The sequence below is a fragment of the Cupressus sempervirens genome, chromosome 2, assembly GCF_028749045.1.
Source record: "Cupressus sempervirens isolate cs-2001-9-10 chromosome 2, ASM2874904v1, whole genome shotgun sequence".
Lineage (NCBI taxonomy): Eukaryota > Viridiplantae > Streptophyta > Pinopsida > Cupressales > Cupressaceae > Cupressus > Cupressus sempervirens.
In genome coordinates this window covers 8,509,669-8,522,818 of record NC_143119.1, presented here as the reverse complement: position 1 = coordinate 8,522,818, position 13,150 = coordinate 8,509,669, and positions in this window count along the sequence as shown.

Below are 13,150 nucleotides of genomic sequence, written 5' to 3'. Positions count from 1 at the left end.
ACTTAACAAACAAGTGCATGAATTGTTGGAGAAAGGATTGATTAGAGAAATTTTGAGTCCATGTGTTGTACTTGATGTGTTAGCACCTAAAAAGAATGGAGAATGGAGAATGTATACTGATTCTAGAGCTATTAACAAGATCACAGTGAAATATAGGTTTCCTATGCCGAGGATGGATGACATAATGGATTGTTTGAGTGGAGAAAAGTATCTTACCAAGATTTATTTGAAGAGTGGCTATCATCATATCAGAATCAGAGAAGGTGATGAATGAAAGACTACTTTCAAAATAAAAGATGGTTTGTATGAATGGTTGGTTATGCCTTTTGGTTTGACTAATGCACCTAGTACTTTCATGAGGTTGATGAATGAAGTTCTGAAAAGATTCTTGGGTAAGTTTGTGATTGTTTATTTGGATGACAGTCTGATATTTAGTAAGACTAAGGAAGAGCATCTTGAGCATATTAGACAAGTATTGCAGAGGTTGAAAGAGAAAGAGTGGTTGATTAATCTAACAAAGTGTTCTTTTATGGAAGAGGAGATTGTGTATTTGGGATTTATGATTTTAGCTGATGGTTTGAAGATGGATCCTGAGAAGGTTAAAGCAATTTTGGAATGGCCTACACTTGAGAATGTGGGTGAGGTAAGATCATTTCATGGTTCACCTAGTTTCTATAGAAAGTTCATAAGGGATTTCAGTTCTATTTGTAATGCTATGACTGAGACAATGAAAGGAGATGAAAAGGAATTTAAGTGGACACATGGAGCTAATAAGAGTTTTGAGACTTTGAAACAAAAGGTTTCTGAATTATCTATATTGGCTTTACCAGATTTTAATAAAGTGTTTCAATTTGAATGTGATGCAAGTGTTAGTGCAATAGGAGCTGTACTAAGTCAAGAAGGTAAACTTGTTGTTTTCTTTAGTGAAAAGTTGAATGATGCTAAAAGGAAGTATTCTGTATATGATCAAGAATTTTATGCTATTGTTCAAGCCTTGAAGAAGTGGAAACATTATTTGATTCCTAAGGAGTTTATGTTGTATATTGATCATAAAGCCTTACAGTACTTGGGGAGTCAACATAAATTGAATTAAAGACATATGAAATGGATTGAGTACTTGAAGAATTTTACATTTGACATTAAGCACAAGAGTGGAGTTACTAACAAAGTTGTTGATGCATTGAGTAGAAGACTGTAACGCCCCGCCAAGGGATCCAAAAGAATTAACCTAGAGTTTCACTAAGTTTGCTAAACATTTTTTTTTTTTTTTTAAAGTAAGAATGTATATCATACACATCAAACACATAGTAGCGGAAGCAATAACATGTAATCATCAACAAACATACATCACAAGTTACATTCCTTAAGGATCCCAAGACGTTGAGTCACATTTAAATTTAATTAATTCTAAGTCTAACAACTACCACATCCACATGAAAGAATAATAAGAAAGTCCAATGTCCATAATATACATTTGTTCCGAATGCCTCTTGGCAATTTAATTCGGAATGCTCAATCATCCACTGTACATATCACAGGGTATGAAAGGCTTAAAAGAATATACATATGTAAAGATAAAGATACATCATCCTCAAATCCATGATACAAAGTACCGTAAAATAAATGAAACTAATAACATACCTGATACATCCATACATCCATAATGATAAAACATCTATTAAAAAATCTAACCATCCATCATAATAATCCAAGAACATAGTGAAGGTAAATGCCAACCAAGAAAGCTCCAGCCACGGTGACCACAGACGGATCTCAATGGTAAGAGTAAAAAGCACTACCACCCGACCGCGTGGAACCTAAATGGTCCACTCCCACCGTGCTGAGGAGATAGTCTCAAGTCCCAAACAAGGTATCAAACACAAAACACAAGTACTCTCTAAGTCTGGGAAATCCTAAAAGTATACTAACTCAAAGGTTCCAACATAGATAAACATCTAGACCCAGAGGCACCACAAAGACACGTAGGAAACCTGCTATGCAAGCGGGAAAGTGTCATCGCAAAAGTCATGTAGAAGTTACCCAAGCAATCCCTTAGGAATCTCGGGTCCCTAGTGATTCCTGCGGCCACTAGTATCCTCTCGTACTGACGAGGCATACTGCGGAATGCAAGGTCGTAACCAAGCGTTCTCTCTACCCCATCCTAGCATGTACTAGCACTCAAGGCATGGGAGAGAACATACAATTATCTTATTAGGTTCATTTAAGTCAGTATTTAGGTGAGATGTTTTCACTTGTTAAAACAACTTACAATGGGTTACTCCAGGCAACCTCTTAGGGCCCCGATCCCCATTGCAAGCCACTTCTCGACACTACACATAGATAACCTACCCTAGGCTCATGAAATCACAAATCAAAGAATCATAATAAAATCACCTCAGTCCTATACAAGCAACTGAAAAAACATCATAAAAGATAAGCCACAAAAATTACATCAGTTCTTCATGAGCAACAGGTAAGCATCAAATAATAATCATACGATCACAACAGTTCTCTATCAGCAATTGAAGACATCAATGATAAATCACAAAATCCAATGGTTCTCCAATGAGCAACCAGAAAGTATCCCAATAATAAATCATAATGCTGATCAAAGACTCCAAAATGGTCAAGTCAACACATGACATCATCAATAACATAACAAACACTTTAGTCCTCTCAAGCGACCGAAAAGCAATCCAAGTATAACTGATCGAGACTCAAAAATGGTTATCAAATATAACTGATCGAGACTCAAAAATGGTTAAGTCAGGTATCTTATATACATACACTTCAACTTCATACCAGGAAACTAGAAAGCAACAACAAACAGTAAATACATCCATCATAGAGCATACTATCACCTTACCTTGGTTGGTTTGAAAAGATCGAGAACAAATCATCATAACCTCACATTCACAAACTCGGGCCTCTGGTAACAACCTAAACTGGTCAATACTAGAACAACCCCAAAACACAGAGAACACATAGAAAACATCAAAGTCTCACAGATTGGATTTGAAAGTATATTATTGAGTTAAGGTAAGGTTTATGTTCCAGTCTAACGTCTATTTCAAGTAAATAAGTTTTCACAACTACCCCTTACAATTAACCCATTTCTATAATAACTTCCATTTAAATCAACAATCCAAATCTACAATTAAATCAAATAATATTCATTATTAATTAACTTTAAATAAACTAATTTTAATTAAATTAATCAATAATTACTATTCTGATTACTTATTTTAATCCATTCACTAATTGTTAATTTATTAATATTTAACCAAAATTATTAATAAATTAATATTACAAAAAAAACTATGTTAGATACATTAATATTTAATTATTAAATATTAATATAGATTAAAATATTATTAATTTAAAAATATATATTAAAATATTTATTAATTAAAATTTTAAATAATAATAAATAAATTTATAAATAATAAATAAATTATGAAAAAAATGAAATTAAAACATAACATATTATATTCATACGTTTTAAGCCCGTCGGCTTTAAGACCGCCTGCGGTCTGCCGCAGGGCCTGCGGCGGCAGGTACCCTGTACCTGTCGTCGCAGTACCTGCGATGCAGGTACTATCGGCTCTACCGACAGTGGGGGTGGGTACGGGGTAATTCCCTCCCCCCCACTATAATGTATAAAAATTTATTTTATAAATTTATTTTATTTTTTTAAATACAATTTGTTTATAATAAATTTTTATTAATAAACCAATTAATTTAAAGATATATATAAATTTATAAATATATTAAAATAATTTCTTAAATATATATATTTTTCTTTTCAATTAAAAACTTTTAAATACGTTTCCTCCAAGTATTATATATACTATTTTTAAAAAGGATCTTTGTTTAATACATAAACAATCTAATCACTAAACATGTATAATTAAACATTTTATTTTATTTTATTTTTTTAAATTATAATTTTATTTTATTTTATAAATTTTTATAAATATAACTCGAATTTCCAATCAAGATTTTCTTTTCTTTTCTTTCAAAAGCTCTCCCTAGTTTAAATTGTAAAATTCTATCATCTAGAACGAGGGTTTCAAATTGATTTATTCTTCCAATTCTGTTATATAGATGAAATACAATATAGTATCATAAGGTTCATAACAAGAGAGCGAAAGGATCAAACAGTGAAATCCAGACAATTCGGATTTAAAATCCGCAAGCATGAAGAAGACAGGATTATCAAATTGCATAATTCAACCTGTTATCAAACACAAGACCCTACCTCAACCTGATGCTATTATGCAATCTCCAAAAACTGTAAGAGAATTCACTCCTCTTCAATAACCTTCTTCTGAAAATCTTCTTTTGAATCCACCTTCTGAAATTTGCTTCCAAAAGTGTCTCCCAAAATTTCTGTCTCCCCCAAATTCCTTGTCCAAATTCGTGTCCCCCAAAAATGAACCCCAAAGTTGTGATAAGGATTTTTCTCCTCAAATCGGGGCACTAATTGTGCGTTCACCCGAGAGGACTCTTTGCTCAACTGAGTTAACTCAAAATTATCTTTTATTAATCTTTGCTTTATCTTTTTAATGCATATTAAATGAATCATTAAATAACTTTATTTAATTTTTCCACTTGACTTCTATTTTTAATCTTTATTACTTTTAATCCCATGCGCACTTTATGAAATTAAAATAACATTATAATTTTCTCTTATTTTATCTTTTTAATAAATTTCTTTATTTTCAACACATGCTCGCATCATGCAATCTTACAACTTTTAATAATTAATATATTTTCACTTTTTTAATTTATTTTAGAAACTTAATTGATAAAATATTTAATTAACTTAAATAACAATAATATTTAGCATTTATTTAAAAATGAACTCTAAATATATTATTATTAAATTAAATAAATATTATAATGTTCTAAATTATCCTTAAACTTTTATCTCTAAATTTAATTCTTTTTATTTAATTAATTTTTCAATTAATTAAATATAATCAAATATTAAAATATCATAATAATCTTCTATTAAATTAAATCATTAATTAATCATTTTAATTAATTTCTTTTATATTTAAACTCATGCTTAGATCATGCGATCTAGAAACCTTTAATAATTTAATATCTTTTCCACTTTTAATTTATTTAAGAAACTTTTATTGATAAAATATTTATTAATTCAATTAATAATAATATTTAGCATTTATTTAAAAATGAACTCTAAATATATATTATTATTAAATTAAATAAATATTATCACATTCTAAAATTATACTTAAAATTTTTATTTCCAAATTTAATTCTTTTTATTTAATTAATTTCTCAATTAATTAAATATAATTAAATATTAAAATATCATAATAATTTTCTATTAAATTAAATCATTAATTAATCCTTTTAATTAAACTTAATTAATAGAAAATACATCAAGGACTCATAAAGCAACATACGAAAACCCATCATAGAAAAATACATACTAAAACAAACAAAAAGGGTTATAACCACGAAATAACATCATTTGATGCATTCGGAGGGTACTTAACTCAGATACTTGCCCTAATTATCAATTAGGACAATTGGCTAAAGGGTTTAGGAATTGGACTTAAGAGTTTATCTCCCCTCTCTTACCATTGAGATAATGCGATAGGGTACGCTCATCCTGGCAATTCAAGGAAGTCGATACCCGGTACTTGCAACCTGCATAAAATCCACGCATGTATAGACACAATATTCTAAGCTAAACAGACAATGGCAGGAAGTGGTGCATCGTGTAGATCCCGACTAGCAGGTGACTACGACTCCCTTCCTAAACCACATCAAAAACACCACACATAAAGAAAACAAACACGCACACCATACACATGCAGTATGGGGTAAGTATCTATAAGAAAGCACATGTGATAATAAACCATCTAACTAATCCTCATCAATAATTGAAAACATTGAATAATCATCATACATGCATGAAATATAGAGTACCAAATAATCTCATCATATAATAAATTGAGTGTAAAACAACATCTGATAATCTGAAAGTAATGCTACTAAACATCAAGTATAAAACTGGCCTAAAAGAGTTTGGCAATTAAAACAAAATGTGAACTAGGGGTAGGCACTACATCCACCCCCCCTAGACTTAAGCTTACTCCTGGAAGCGTACATGAATGATAAAACTAAGGGTCTCACTGTGTGGGTCCAATGGGAACCTTTCCCCTGCAGGAGGATATGTCTCCACTGAGAACACTCTTTGGGATTTATCCATATCACCAACCGTAGGTTCTTAAGCTGCGGGTCTCGGATCCAAGGGTTGAGGTTTCCTTTGAGGACAATGAGACACCTTGTGTCCACGTTGTCTACATATGAAACACTCTCCCTCGAAGCTCCTCTGAACTTTAGGTGCACTAGACTGCAAGAAACTACCCCCACTAGGATAAGGCTGAACACTCTGAGACGGTCGATCATACTGGTTGGGCTTGTTGCGATGAACCTTGTGATAGTTCCTAGCATTGGAACCATCGCCACCACACTGTGCTGGAGGATAAGTACCTTCCTGCCGTTGGTTACCCCCAGAAGGAGGTTTCCTATTGCCACCTACACCTTGATTACCCAAATATGGCTAGTAACGCTGGTGGCGCTTATTACGCCATGCATTACGAGCTTGACGAGAGTTCATGCTCTTAGGTCTATGCTCAGGTCCTGCCCGAGGTGCTCTATCATGGTCATGAATAGGAGGTAGGTGATCAATGATGGTCTGTAACATTTGCCTCAGCTCAACCTCCTCAGAGACAACTTGTTGCTCTCTACAGTACTCTTCCTGATGCTCACTGACATGCTCTTCCCTATTCCCATCTTGGATAGGTTCTTCATGGATAGACTCATGGACACTGATAGCTCTGTCTCGTCCATGGCTTTCACCATGGTCTGGGCTATGGCTTATAACAGAAGATGTTGCCCCAGATATCATCCTACAATAATATCCAGATACAAGATGGTATCATAAGCATACACATATACTTTAAATCAATTAGAGCAATATAATTCTGGTTTAATAGTAAACCAAAAACCATATTGATCCAACATGCGTCCTTACTAACAAATATAGAAATTGATCACCTAACCCTCTAAACAAAATCAACATAATACTCCCAAGGATAAACAAAAGCACACTACTTTAAAACATAGACAACAAATACATGTTTTACAAACAAGCTAGTTTCAATTTCCAATTTGCCTATAATTTTGGTTTAAGTATAATTTCAGTTTGAAGTCTAAGTGTTGAAGTATGAAAAATATGCAACTAACAATTTAAGTTATGTTTTAGTTCAACTAGTTCCAAGTTTTAGTTTGAAAGAGATACACATAATAGTTTAAAGTTTTCGTTTTTGTTCAACTAGTTAACACTAGTGGCATTCCAATATACCTAGAGCTCCCAATGTAGAAACTTGGGCTCTGATACCAAATGTAACGCCCCGCCAAGAGATCCAAAAGAATTAACCTAGAGTTTCACTAAGTTTGCTAAACATTTTTTTTTTTTTTTAAATTAAGAATGTATATCATACACATCAAACACATAGTAGCGGAAGCAATAACATGTAATCATCAACAAACATACATCACAAGTTACATTCCTTAAGGATCCCAAGACGTTGAGTCACATTTAAATTTAATTAATTCTAAGTCTAACAACTACCACATCCACATGAATGAGTCACATTTAAATTTAATTAATTCTAAGTCTAACAACTACCACATCCACATGAAAGAATAATAAGAAAGTCCAATGTCCATAATATACATTTGTTCTGAATGCCTCTTGGCAATTTAATTCGGATAACCCAATCATCCACTGTACATATCACAGGGTATGAAAGGCTTAAAAGAATATACATATGTAAAGATAAAGATACATCATCCTCAAATCCATGATGCAAAGTACCGTAAAATAAATGAAACTAATAACATACCTGATACATCCATACATCCATAATGATAAAACATCTATTAAAAAATCTAACCATCCATCATAATAATCCAAGAACATAGTGAAGGTAAATGCCAACCAAGAAAGCTCCAGCCACGGTGACCACGGACGGATCTCAATGGTAAGAGTAAAAAGCACTACCACCCGACCGCGTGGAACCTAAATGGTCCACTCCCACTACGCTGAGGAGATAGTCTCAAGTCCCAAACAAGGTATCAAACACAAAACACAAGTACTCTCTAAGTTTGGGAAATCCTAAAAGTATACTAACTCAAAGGTTCCAACATAGATAGACATCTAGACCCAGAGGCACCACAAAGACACCTAGGAAACCTGCTATGCAAGCGAGAAAGTGTCATCGCAAAAGTCACGTAGAAGTTACTCGAGCAATCCCTTAGGAATCTCGGGTCCCTAGTGATTCCTGCGGCCACTAGTATCCTCTCGTACTGACGAGGCATACTGGGGAATGCAAGGTCGTAACCAAGCATTCTCTCTACCCCATCCTAGCCTGTACTAGCACTCAAGGCATGGGAGAGAATATACAATTATCTTATTAGGTTCATTTAAGTCAGTATTTAGGTGATGTTTTCACTTGTTAAAACAACTTACAATGGGTTACTCCAGGCAGCCTCTTAGGGCCCCGATCCCCATTGCAAGCCACTTCCCGACACTACACATAGATAACCTACCCTAGGCTCATGAAATCACAAATCAAAGAATCATAATAAAATCACCTCAGTCCTATACAAGCAACTGAAAAAATATCATAAAAGATAAGCCACAAAAATTACATCAGTTCTTCATGAGCAACAGGTAAGCATCAAATAATAATCATATGATCACAACAGTTCTCTATCAGCAACTGAAGGCATCAATGATAAATCACAAAATCCAATGGTTCTCTAATGAGCAACCAGAAAGTATCCCAATAATAAATCACAATACTGATCAAAGACTCCAAAATGGTCAAGTCAACACATGACATCATTAAGAACATAACAAACACTTCAGTCCTCTCAAGCGACCGAAAAGCAATCCAAGTATAACTGATCGAGACTCAAAAATGGTTATCAAATATAACTGATCGAGACTCAAAAATGGTTAAGTCAGGTATCTTATATACATACACTTCAACTTCATACCAGAAAACTGGAAAGCAACAACAAACAGTAAATACATCCATCATAGAGCATACTATCACCTTACCTTGGTTGGTTTAAAAAGATCGAGAACAAATCATCATAACCTCACATTCACAAACTCGGGCCTCTGGTAACAACCTAAACTGGTCAATACTAGAACAACCCCAAAACACAGAGAACACATAGAAAACATCAAAGTCTCACAGATTGGATTTGAAAGTATATTATTGAGTTAAGGTAAGGTTTATGTTCCAGTTTAACGTCTATTTCAAGTAACTAAGTTTTCACAACTACCCCTTACGATTAACCCATTTCTATAATAACTTCCATTTAAATCAACAATCCAAATCTACAATTAAATCAAATAATATTCATTATTAATTAACTTTAAATAAACTAATTTTAATTAAATTAATCAATAATTACTATTTTGATTACTTATTTTAATCCATTCACTAATTGTTAATTTATTAATATTTAACCAAAATTATTAATAAATTAATATTACAAAAAAAACTATGTTAGATACATTAATATTTAATTATTAAATATTAATATAGATTAAAATATTATTAATTAAAAAATATATATTAAAATATTTATTAATTAAAATTTTAAATAATAATAAATAAATTTATAAATAATAAATAAATTATGAAAAAAATGAAATTAAAATATAACATATTATATTCATACGTTTTAAGCCCGTCGGCTTTAAGACCGCCTGCGGTCTGCCGCAGGGCCTGCGGCGGCAGGTACCCTGTACCTGTCGTCGCAGTACCTGCGATGCAGGTACTGTCGGCTCTACCGACAGTGGGGGTGGGTACGGGGTAATTCCCTCCCCCCCACTATAATGTATAAAAATTTATTTTATAAATTTATTTATTATTATTTTTTTTTAAATACAATTTGTTTATAATAAATTTTTATTAATAAACCAATTAATTTAAAGATATATATAAATTTATAAATATATTAAAATAATTTCTTAAATATATATATTTTTCTTTTCAATTAAAAACTTTTAAATACGTTTCCTCCAAGTATTATATATACTATTTTTAAAAAGGATCTTTGTTTAATACATAAACAATCTAATCACTAAACATGTATAATTAAACATTTTATTTTATTTTATTTTTTTAAATTCTAATTTTATTTTATTTTATAAACTTTTATAAATATAACCCGAATTTCCAATCAAGATTTTCTTTTCTTTTCTTTCAAAAGCTCTCCCTAGTTTAAATTGTAAAATTCTATCATCTAGAACGAGGGTTTCAAATTGATTTATTCTTCCAATTCTATTATATAGATGAAATACAATATAGTATCATAAGGTTCATAACAAGAGAGCGAAATGATCAAACAGTGAAATCCAGACAATTCGGATTTAAAATCCGCAAGCACGAAGAAGACAGGATTATCAAATTGAATAATTCAACCTGTGATCAAACACAAGACCCTACCTCAACCTGATGCTATTATGCAATCTCCAAAAACTGTAAGAGAATTCGCTCCTCTTCAATAAACTTCTTCTGAAAATCTTCTTTTGAATTCACCTTCTGAAATTTGCTTCCAAAAGTGTCTCCCAAAATTTCTGTCTCCCCCAAATTCCTTGTCCAAATTCGTGTCCCCCAAAAATGAACCCCAAAGTTGTGATAAGGATTTTTCTCCTCAAATCGGGGCACTAATTGTGCGTTCACTCGAGAGGACTCTTTGCTCAACTGAGTTAACTCAAAATTATCTTTTATTAATCTTTGCTTTATCTTTTTAATGCATATTAAATGAATCATTAAATAACTTTATTTAATTTTTCCACTTGACTTCTATTTTTAATCTTTATTACTTTTAATCCCATGCGCACTTTATGAAATTAAAATAACATTATAATTTCCTCTTATTTTATCTTTTTAATAAATTTCTTTATTTTCAACACATGCTCGCATCATGCAATCTTACAACTTTTAATAATTAATATATTTTCACTTCTTTAATTTATTTTAGAAACTTAATTGATAAAATATTTAATTAACTTAAATAACAATAATATTTAGCATTTATTTAAAAATGAACTCTAAATATATTATTATTAAATTAAATAAATATTATAATGTTCTAAATTATCCTTAAACTTTTATCTCCAAATTTAATTCTTTTTATTTAATTAATTTCTCAATTAATTAAATATAATCAAATGTTAAAATATCATAATAATCTTCTATTAAATTAAATCATTAATTAATCGTTTTAATTAATTTTTTTTATATTTAAACTCATGCTTAGATCATGCGATCTAGAAACCTTTAATAATTTAATATCTTTTCCACTTTTAATTTATTTAAGAAACTTTAATTGATAAAATATTTATTAATTCAATTAATAATAATATTTAGCATTTATTTAAAAATGAACTCTAAATATATATTATTATTAAATTAAATAAATATTATCACATTCTAAAATTATACTTAAATTTTTTATTTCCAAATTTAATTCTTTTTATTTAATTAATTTCTCAATTAATTAAATATAATTAAATATTAAAATATCATAATAATTTTCTATTAAATTAAATCATTAATTAATCCTTTTAATTAAACTTAATTAATAGAAAATACATCAAGGACTCATAAAGCAACATACGAAAACCCATCATAGAAAAATACATACTAAAACAAACAAAAAGGGTTATAACCACGAAATAACATCATTTGATGCATTCGGAGGGTACTTAACTCAGATACTTGCCCTAATTATCAATTAGGACAATTGGCTAAAGGGTTTAGGAATTGGACTTAAGAGTTTATCTCCCCTCTCTTACCATTGAGATAATGCGATAGGGTACGCTCATCCTGGCAATTCAGGGAAGTCGATGCCCGGTACCTGCAACCTGCATAAAATCCACGCATGTACAGACACAATATTCTAAGCTAAACAGACAATGGCAGGAAGTGGTGCATCGTGTAGATCCCGACTAGCAGGTGACTACGACTCCATTCCTAAACTACATCAAAAACACCATACATAAAGAAAACAAACACGCACACCATACACATGCAGTATGGGGTAAGTATCTATAAGAAAGCACATGTGATAATAAACCATCTAACTAATCCTCATCAATAATTGAAAACATTGAATAATCATCATACATGCATGAAATATAGAGTACCAAATAATCTCATCATATAATAAATTGAGTGTAAAACAACATCTGATAATCTGAAAGTAATGCTACTAAACATCAAGTATAAAACTGGCCTAAAAGAGTTTGGCAATTAAAACAAAATGTGAACTAGGGGTAGGCACTACATCATTCTTTGTTGACTGAAATGAAGGTTGAAGTTCTTGGTTTTGATGAAATGAAAGAGTTGTATGATTTTGATCCTGGCTTTTCTCAGGCGTTGAGAGAGTGCAGAGCACCAAATCTGATAGATCACATAAGTAAGTATGATGAGTATTTCATTCAAGAAGGCATGTTGTTCAAAGGTACTGTTGTGTATTCCTAAAAGTTCTATAAGGTTGAATCTGATTAAGAAAAAGCATAGTGGTGGATTGGCTGGACATTTTGGAATTGATAAGACATTGAGTTTGGTGAAGGAGAAGTATTATTGGCCACAAATGTATGAGGATGTTCAGAAATTTGTGAAGAGTTGTGGAGTTTGTCAAGTTGCAAAAGGAGTGAGTCAAAATACTAGTTTGTATACACCTATTATTGTTCCTGAGAAACCTTGGAGTGACATTAGTATGGATTTTTTTCTTAGATTTCCTAAGACAGTGAAGGGGTATGATTCTATATTTTTTGTGGTGGACAAATTTTCTAAGATGGCTAATTTCATATTGTTTAAGAAGACATCAAATGTTGAGCATGTTGCTGAAGTTTTCTTTAAAGAGATTGTGAGATTGCATGGATTACCAAGAAGTATTATTTCTAACAGAGACAGTAAGTTTGTTGGTTACTAGTGGAAGACTTTGTGGGAGAAGATGGGTATTAAATTGAAGTTTAGTTCTACATTCCATCCACAGACAGATAGACAGA